This window comes from Salvelinus fontinalis, chromosome 5 (assembly GCF_029448725.1).
Source record: "Salvelinus fontinalis isolate EN_2023a chromosome 5, ASM2944872v1, whole genome shotgun sequence".
NCBI classification, from domain to species: Eukaryota; Metazoa; Chordata; class Actinopteri; order Salmoniformes; family Salmonidae; genus Salvelinus; species Salvelinus fontinalis.
This window is the reverse complement of record NC_074669.1, coordinates 31,607,846-31,617,451: the sequence shown is the minus strand read 5'-3', so window position 1 is coordinate 31,617,451 and position 9,606 is coordinate 31,607,846.

Here is a 9,606-nt window from a genome sequence, read left to right as displayed (position 1 = left end):
ATTCCTGTCAACCCTGTATTTTTTAGTCAAGTATATGATTAGCTATTGATTAAACTAGATCACTCAAAGATGGCGACCGACATTTCCAGGCTTGTTTTGCTACTATTTTCATTGTATAACCACGTTTTTCTATGGCTAAATATGAACATTTTCGAACAAACTGTATATGTATGTTGTAATATGATGTTACAGGAGTGTCATCTGAAGAATTCTGAGAAGGTTAGTTGAAAAAATTTATATATTTTGGCGATGATACGATATCGCTCTCTTTGGCTAGAATCAGTGCTCGGGTAACGTTTGCGTATGTGGTATGCTAATATAACGATTTATTGTGTTTTCGCCGTAAAACACTTAGAAAATCTGAAATGTTGTCTGAATTCACAAGATCTGTGTCTGTCCATTGCTATGTGCTGTGTATTTTTAAGAAACGTTTTATTATGAGTAAATTGGTAATACACGTTGCTGTCTGTAGTAATTCTAGGAGCTTTGGTGAGATTTGTGATGCTGGCTGCAATGGCAAACTATGATTTATACCTGAAATATGCACATTTTTCTAACAAAACCTATCCTATACCATAAATATGTTATCAGACTGTCATCTGATGAGGTTTTTTCTTGGTTAGTGGCTATCAATATCTTAGTTTAGCCGAATTGGTGATAGCTACTGGTGTTGAGAGAAAATGGTGGACAAAGAAAAATTGTGATTTTTGCTAACGTGTTTATTGTGTCTTCCCTGTAAAACATTAAAAAAATCTGAAATGGTGGCTTTATTCACAAGATCTGTATCTTTCATTAGGTGTCTTGGACTTGTGATGTAATCAATCAATCAATTTTATTTTATATAGCCCTTCGTACATCAGATAATATCTCGAAGTGCTGTACAGAAACCCAGCCTAAAACCCCAAACAGCTAGAATGCAGGTGTAGAAGCACGGTGGCTAGGAAAAACTCCCTAGAAAGGCCAAAACCTAGGAAGAAACCTAGAGAGGAACCAGGCTATGAGGGGTGGCCAGTCCTCTTCTGGCTGTGCCGGATGGAGATTATAACAGAACTATGCCAAGATGTTCAAAAATGTTCATAAGTGACAAGCATGGTCAAATAATAATCATGAATAATTTTCAGTTGGCTTTTCATAGCTGATCATTAAGAGTTGAAAAACAACAGGTCTGGGACAGGTGGCGGTTCCATAACCGCAGGCAGAACAGCTGAAACTGGAATAGCAGCAAGGCCAGGCGGACTGGGGACAGCAAGGAGTCACCACGGGCGGCAGTCCCGACGCATGGTCCTAGGGCCCAGGTCCTCCGAGAGAAAGAAAGAGAGAAGGAGAAAATTAGAGAGAGCCAAGATTTTCAAAATGTTCATAAATGACAAGCATGGTCAAATAATAATCAGGAATAAATCTCAGTTGGCTTTTCATAGCCGATCATTAAGAGTTGAAAAAAGCAGGTCTGGGACAGGTAGGGGTTTCGTAACCGCAGGCAGAAACAGTTGAAACTGGAATAGCAGCAAGGCCGGGCGGACTGGGGACAGCAAGGTGTCAGCATGCCCGGTAGTCCTGACGTATGGTCCTAGGGCTCAGGTTCTCAGAGAGAAAGAGAGAACGAGAGAATTAGAGAGAGCATACTTAAATTCACACAGGACACTGGATAAGACAGGAGAAGTATTCCAGGTATAACCAACTGACCCTAGCCCCCCGACACATAAACTACTGCAGCATAAATACTGGAGCCTGAGACAGGAGCGGTCAGGAGACACTGTGGCCCCATCCGAAGATGTAATGATGTAATGATATTGATGATATGATATTAAGATGCTACTATTTAATTGTGACGCTATGCTAGCGATGCTAATCAGTGTGGGGGGGGGGGGGGGGGGGGGGGGGGGTGCTCCCGGATCCGGGGTAGAGGCTCGTTAGAGGTTAACATAGCATTCACACTGATATACAGTCGTTCCTCCTATAAAAGTTGAGTCATAATGCGGCACACCCTGCGTGCTGCTGCAGCATTCCGTGGCACGTCATTTAATTCTCAGCCAATTCCTCTGTTATTGAAGTTATTGCTAGTTTGACCACCAGAGGGCATCTTTGAGAATAATTTGATAGTATTCCATATTGGCATTGCCAGAGAATTTAAAACCTTTTTTATAATAACATAGTATATGGGATTGATTTGAATATTATGGTGTTTCCATTCAGAGAAAACGAAAAACGAAACCCTATGGGTTTCCGTTAGGATGGAATGGAAAATATGGCGCTGTACAACATGATTGTCGGGAGTAGGCTACAGGATTGTAGGATTCTAAATTGTTTGCCTTCGTTAGGCAACTTTGTTCCAATATTTCTGTAAATCAGTGATATTTATTCCCATAGTAATTTGTTATGGATCATAACGAAATCAACATGCATTTTGAAATAGTATTTTTTATCTTTATTTTATTAACGAAATGTGGTTATTTGTTTATTAAGCTACTGTGCTCTGGTATTCTGCGCTCTGGTACACTCAGACGAGAGTGCTCTGAAATCCGTGTAGATAGTAGGCTAGACACATTACATTTTTAACAACGTTCTTTTCTGATAAAAACTAGTTTGTTGCATCCGCTGTGGAGCCCAGTTTCATAATATGACCATATTTTCCAGTTGCTTACCGTCGTTTTGAAGTAATCGCAAAAAAACTGGCCATATTTTAGTGTATTTTTCACCCTGCCAGCTCCTATTAGTTCTATTGAGCACCGTGGCACCAACGCGCCTTCCAAACGTTCTATTCCCAGCTTATTGTTCAACGTCACAAGGCCTGCTTCGCTATTGTTGGCAATGAGACCTGCTCACATTGTTTTATAATAATAATAATAATATTGGAACTCTGCAGTCTTCCCATTGTTTCCAATGGGGAAATATAGGCATGTCTGTCTATTTCGCCAACTATCTCGAAATGTGTATATTTAGATTTTTCTTTTAAGTCGGACGCCATTTTAATCAGGAGAATATCCTCTTTCTAATTATGTAAGCCTGGGCAGCTAGCTTGGTTGTCATCAAATGCTAGCCCCAAAATACATTTTTCCCTTGGAACGCTGCGCTCCTCCGTGTTAAGGCTGTCAATGTCGTTCTCCTCCTCAGACGAGGAGGAGCATGGATCAGACCAAGATGCGGAGAGGTAAGTGTTCATGATTTAATGAAACAACAAGAAAACACTTAAACCTACAAAATAACAAACGTGACTAACCTTAAACAGTCCTGTGTGGTCCAAACACTGACACAGGAAACAAACACCCACAAAACACAGGTGAAACCCAGGCTGCCTAAGTATGACTCTCAATCAGGGACAACGATTGACAGCTGTCTCTGATTGAGAATCATACCAGGCCGAACACAAACTCCCAGCATAGAAATACAAACATAGACAAACCCACCCAACTCACGCCCTGACCAACTAAAATGAATACAAAACAAAGGAAAACAGGTCAGGAACGTGACACTCCGATTGTTTTCCTATGGAGATGCATGCCGGTCTATTTCGCCAAATATCTCACTGTGTATATTTCGGATTTTTTCAAGTCGGATGTAACCGGTGTAAAATGGTTAGCTAGTTAGTGGGGAACGCAGCTAATAGCATTTCAATCGGTGATGTCACTCGCTCTGAGACCTTGAAGTAGTTGTTCCCCTTGCAGAGGGGTTGTTCCCCTCTGCAAGGGCTGCAGCTTTTGTGGAGTGTTGGGTTAACACTGCTTCGAGGGTGGCTGTTGTCGAAGTGTGCAGAGGGTTCGTGGTTTGAGCCCAGGTTAGGGGCGAGTAGAGGGACAGAAACAAAAGTGTTACACGGGCACAATTTTTATCAGGAGAATCTCCTCATTGTAATTATGTAAGTCTGGGCAGCGAGCTCGTTTGTCATAGATCTCTAGACAAGAAATATACGTTTTTATTTTTTTCCTAGTTTTTCATTACGCAGACACATACTGTACACAGGTTGTTTTTTCCAGTTTCATCCAACGAACAGATTATAGTGGTCAAATAAAAAGGGATACATTTTTAATGGAATTCTAAGCATCACTCCAGTCAAATCAGGCTATGCGAACATTCGATTGCATTAATTTGCTATGGACTCACGCTAGTGTTCCAGTTTAGCCAACTTAGCTGTTTTTCAGCCTTGGGTGAATTTTGACTCGTTCTATTGTCCAGCCTATAGATAGCCAGAGCAAATTTACGAAAGCACCGGAATGTCAATTGAGAATGCACAACGACTATACCATTTAGCTAAGCTAAGAATGATGAGAATAATCAAGTCAATAAACGTTGGGTAGTTAGATAGCCTATAGTTAATATACTGGCAAGTTTGATGTATAACTACTAACGTTATGTAGCTAGCTAACACACCGGTACATACTGCTGTAATGATATGCTATGTGGTTCGTAAGGACAGCGAGCTAACAAATTGTCAGCCAACATAATGTGTAAGGTAACTTATTTGAAAAGTCATTACTTTATTACATTGAGTAGCAAGCTAACCCTTGGTCGTTAGGGCAAATCTGGTCTGTGAGGAGTTTTGCTTTTCACACCTAGCTCGTCTATTATACTATTCTTCAGTAAAGGTTGAATAGTCTATTGTTCAGCTATTAGCACCCCTCCCCAATTTGCAAATTTTTTTTGTTCCCATCTCATTCCTTTCCCTCTTCCATGCATCATCATTCTGTTCCTGAGTGGCTCGCTTGTGGGCGTGCTGGCAGGATATGGCAGCATCTTCAGTGAGTCAAGAATTCTGTGTACAGTAGCACTATTGCATAGTTACAATGTGAAATCATTAATGTCCCAGAAGCAGGAGTGGTAAACAGTGTTGAAGTGTATAATTGTAATACATATATGCAGACAGAGCATCATTCAAATAATGGAGTTTGATATGCCTGAAAAAGAGGGTCTCCGAGATTCCTACCTGAACCGCACCTTTATTTGCCAAGGAAGAGTACATGATCAGTGAATATATTCAATGTAAGACTACAATGTGGGAATCTCATGCATGGTAATAACTACAGTATATGTATATAGGACTTGCATCCTTGGCACAATAAAGTTATTATATTCTACTCTATCCATATGTAACAGTATAGCTTCCGTCCCTCTCCTCGCCCCTACCTGGGCTCAAACCAGGGACACTCTGCACACATCGACAACAGCCACCATCGAAGCATCGTTACACATCGCAGAGCAAGGAGAAAAACTACTTCAAGGTCTCAGAGAGACTGACGTCCCCGATTGAAACGCTATTAGCGCGCACCCCGCTAACTGGTTAGCCATTTCACACCGGTTACACATAAGCTTCATTAATGCCATTCAGACTTGAAGTTGATACAACAACTATGAAAGCTGAGGTTCATAGATAGGTTCTGAACTAATATTTATACCAAACGTTTTAGGGTCCATACACAGATTGGCTACATACTTTAGCTAGCTACACATCCATAGGCATACAGTTATTTTTTATCCTCCACTACACAATAAGCAAGTAAACAGTTAGCTATGTTACTTCAGCTGCATTGCAAGGCAAGCTTACATAATTATACATTCAATTTGCACTAAATGCTTTAGCTAGCTAGATTCTTTACATCCACTGTTTCACAAGACGATAGCCCGGTTTGCTGGTTTTCTCAGGAGTCCCTAAAACATTAAACAACATGAATTACAAATTCATTCTCCCAGCACTAGCTAGCTGGCTAATGTTAGCTAGTCAGATAACTTGCTTAATAGCAATTTTCGTAAATTTACTTTATGACAAAAAAATATGCAAAAACGTCTCTACATTAACTAACATATTCCTCTCAATTGTACATTTTGTCAGCCATCTTCAACTAGGGACGGGTGGAAAAATGTGTCATTGGAACCACTCGATATGATTGGTCATATAAAAACCTTGGGAACCAAATAAAAAATGTGTGCTCTAACTCCCCCTTGTGGTGGTCTGTAGCAATGAAGCCATGACGCTGGGTACCTCTTAAGTCCCTCTGTGCAAGCTCGCAACTTTTAAAGAAGGAACCACTGTACAGTAGGCCTAGTGTAAAATGCATTATGTCTGAGCCATGGACAAGCCAAACATTGTCAATAAGCGAGATTAAATTCACTATTGATAAGACCTAAAAAGACAGTGAATAATGCTAATCAAATTATAATAAAACAAAATTAAAACTTGTTTTATATAGCCTATGTCTAAATACAGTTACTGTCACCATAATTGCTCCCCGTAAGCATACGTGACTCGTTTCAGGAAACTAGGCGTATGTCGCAAATCACGACTTCACAGGAGAGTCATTTGAACGTTATTTTACATTTTTTTATCAAAATGTGTTTTTTTGGCAGAAATGCCTTCTGGAACATTTGAACTTTCATGTGCCTTAATAACAAACTTACGTAAATGCGAATGAAATTGTTAAATTACAATCCTAGTTGATTTAGCCACAGAAAGAGTCATGATTGGCTGAGATAATGAGTGGGCTGGGCATGCCGAGAGATGAGTTTGGATTGGTCTGCCATAAACCAGTGTTGTTGTCACGGAAGATGTTGACCGAGTTTTTAAATCAGTGTTATGTCATCGTGAAGTGCTTTGAGAGACTTGTCAAGGATCATACCATCTCCACCTTACCTCACACCCTAGACCCACTTCAATTTGCTTACTGCCCCAATAGGTCCACAGACGATGCAATCGCCATCACACTGCCCTCTCCCATCTGGACAAGAGGAATAACTATGTAAGAACGCTGTTCATTTATTATAGCTCAGCATTTAACACCATAGTACTTTCCAAGCTCATCATTAAGCTCGAGGCTCTGGGTCTGAACCCCTCCCCGTGCAATTGGGTCCTGGACTTCCTGACAGGCTGCCCACAGGCTGCCCAAACCTCAACACTGTGGCTCCACAAGGGTTCGTGCTGTCATGACGTTGCCCTGTTGGTGAGGTTTATAACCCCCCATAAATACCTTTACCCCTTTTCTCTCTCTACTCAACAGAATGGACTTGTTACATAGAGAGAGTATGGTAACATCAAAAGGATGGGAACGGAACAATATTTCGGTAATCCAACCAGTTGAAAGTATCTGTTTGAACAACACGTCGAAAAGAGAACACAGAAGGCTGTTGTATAAACTACCTGTCTCCGGATCACACATCTTCAAACTAAGGGCAACCATGGCATCCGTGACAGACAGGGAGGAAGATTCTTATGGCATTGCACGTGGTCAGTATGAACTAGAATGACTTGACACAACAGGCCAAGAAAGCTGTACAAACAAAACGGAAACGACACAGGACGTCTTATATTCATCCATGTATACGGGTAAGAGTCTAGCTACAGTTTCAGATATTATACGTTTCTAATTTTGTCAGAAAGATGTTTCCATTGCAAGTTAAAGCTAGCTAGCTGACATTAGATGGCTGGCTTGTTAGCTAACATTACGTGTATGATTTGTGTGTAGTAATGTTATCTCAGAATGCCATTTCACATTGCCAGTTATAGCCTAATGTAAGCTAGCTAACTAGCTAACATTGAACCTATTTGGTTAACTTTAGCTAGCTATGACAATTGGTTTGTATTGCTAGTACTCCATGAATTGGGATTATGGTTCATTGTTAAGCTAGCTAGCTAGCTACATGTCTAAACAAAATACCCTAAATTAAGATACCTTTATTGATCTCACATTATTTCTGTATTTTCCAGAGGTACGTGTAGTTGGGCTGTCTTCCTTCAGGAATTTACTGAACCAGCAAGCAAAGACATCAGGATGCATTGCAGTTTTGATTTTGCTCAACAAGTAAGCAACATTTCCTTCTTTATACTTGGGAGGTCAATTTAAGTTGTGCAAGGTTGAGATGTCTTCTTATTTTAATGTTATTTCCTGTTTTAGAGCTTTGATGTTCTGGAGCCTGGTGTTGCGTTCAGACTCAGTCGGGACCATGTTTCAGGTGCTACACAACGCTGACATCCTTCCTCCCATAGATGATCTGCCTGTACAAGTACCACCTGGACTGGACACAGCTAGACAAACGTATCTTTTTGAGAAGATCAGGGAGTTTTGCGACGAAGAAGCTATGGACATCACATGCCCTGCACCAAAGTCAAGGGCAGGACAGAAACAGGTTCTCTGAATATAGATTTCCTTTTTCATGCGTTTTCGGACGGACCAGTTCATCATTGGGTGCGAGTTAACAGTCATCATCAGCACTATCTGCAGTCCCTCTATTCAAATGACTCTCTCCTAACACACATGCCATTCATTGCTGCAACTATTATTTTTTTATCCTGCTGCTCAGCCACTTTACCCCTGATTGTATGCGTATAACTAACTCATATATCACTGATATCGTTATTGATATTGTTCTTGTACATACTGTATATTGTTTTTTTTTACGTATGACTCACCACCTGGATTCAGTCTTATGAAGCAAAATGGGAAATATATATATTTTTTACATTGGATAAAAGTAGACTCAGAGCTACTCAATGGTATATCAGACAATGAATTTGAGGAATAATAGGAAAGTAATTCTGCATTGAAAGTTGATCAACTTGTAAACTCACTTTTGAGAAAATCGCCTTTGAATGTTATGCTATCTAGTGAAGAGCTCTTCTTAGTCTACACCCATTCAGCATCATTCACACCCTCTTAAGCTTTAACCCCACCCATCTTGTTTCACTCACAGAGCGCACACAACACTCTGGCCGATGATTTGTTTACCTCTGAATAATATGAAAACAGCCTAACCAGCTCTGCTGGCAACAATTTCCATTTTTTGCAGACGTTTATTGACACCGGCCAAATTCAACAGGTGTTGTACACACGTCACGTAACATTAGCTAATGAACCAGCCAGCTAATGTTAGCTAGTTAAACAACAATGAACACAGTGCCAACACTACCTAACATTAGGCTCTAACTAGAAAAGCAAACAGCTCTGGGAAACAAATAATAACGTCTGCTAGGGAGCCAGCCAGCTAACGTTACCAAGCTAGCCAAGTTAGCTATTACATCCATAAACAATCAACTTAATAATCATAACCTCGAATCATATCATCATTCTGAACAGTCGTTAACCTCCTGCATCTGCAAAAATCAGAGCCTTAACCTTTCTAGCGTAGGCGTTCCGCTAGCAGAACCCCTCGACAACATTCCTCTGAAAAGGCAGCGCGGGAAATTCAATTTTTTTTTTTTGAAATATGTAACTTTCACACATTAACAAGTCCAATACAGCAAATGAAAGATAAACATCTTGTTAATCTACCCATTGTGTCCGATTTCAAAAAGGTTTTACAGCAAATGCACAACATATGATTATGTTAGTTCAGAGCCAAGTCAAAAAAACACACAGCCATTTTCCAGCCAAAGATAGGAGTCACAAAAAGCAGAAATATAGACAAAATTAATCACTAACCTTTGATGATCTTCATCGGATGACACTCATAGGACATCATGTTACACAATACATGTATGTTTTGTTCGATAATGTGCATATTTATATCCAAAAATCTCAGCTTACATTGGCGCGTTACGTGCAGTAATGTTTTGATTCCAAAACATCCGGTGATCTTGCAGATAGCCACAGATATCCCAGAAATACTCATAATAAACATCGATAA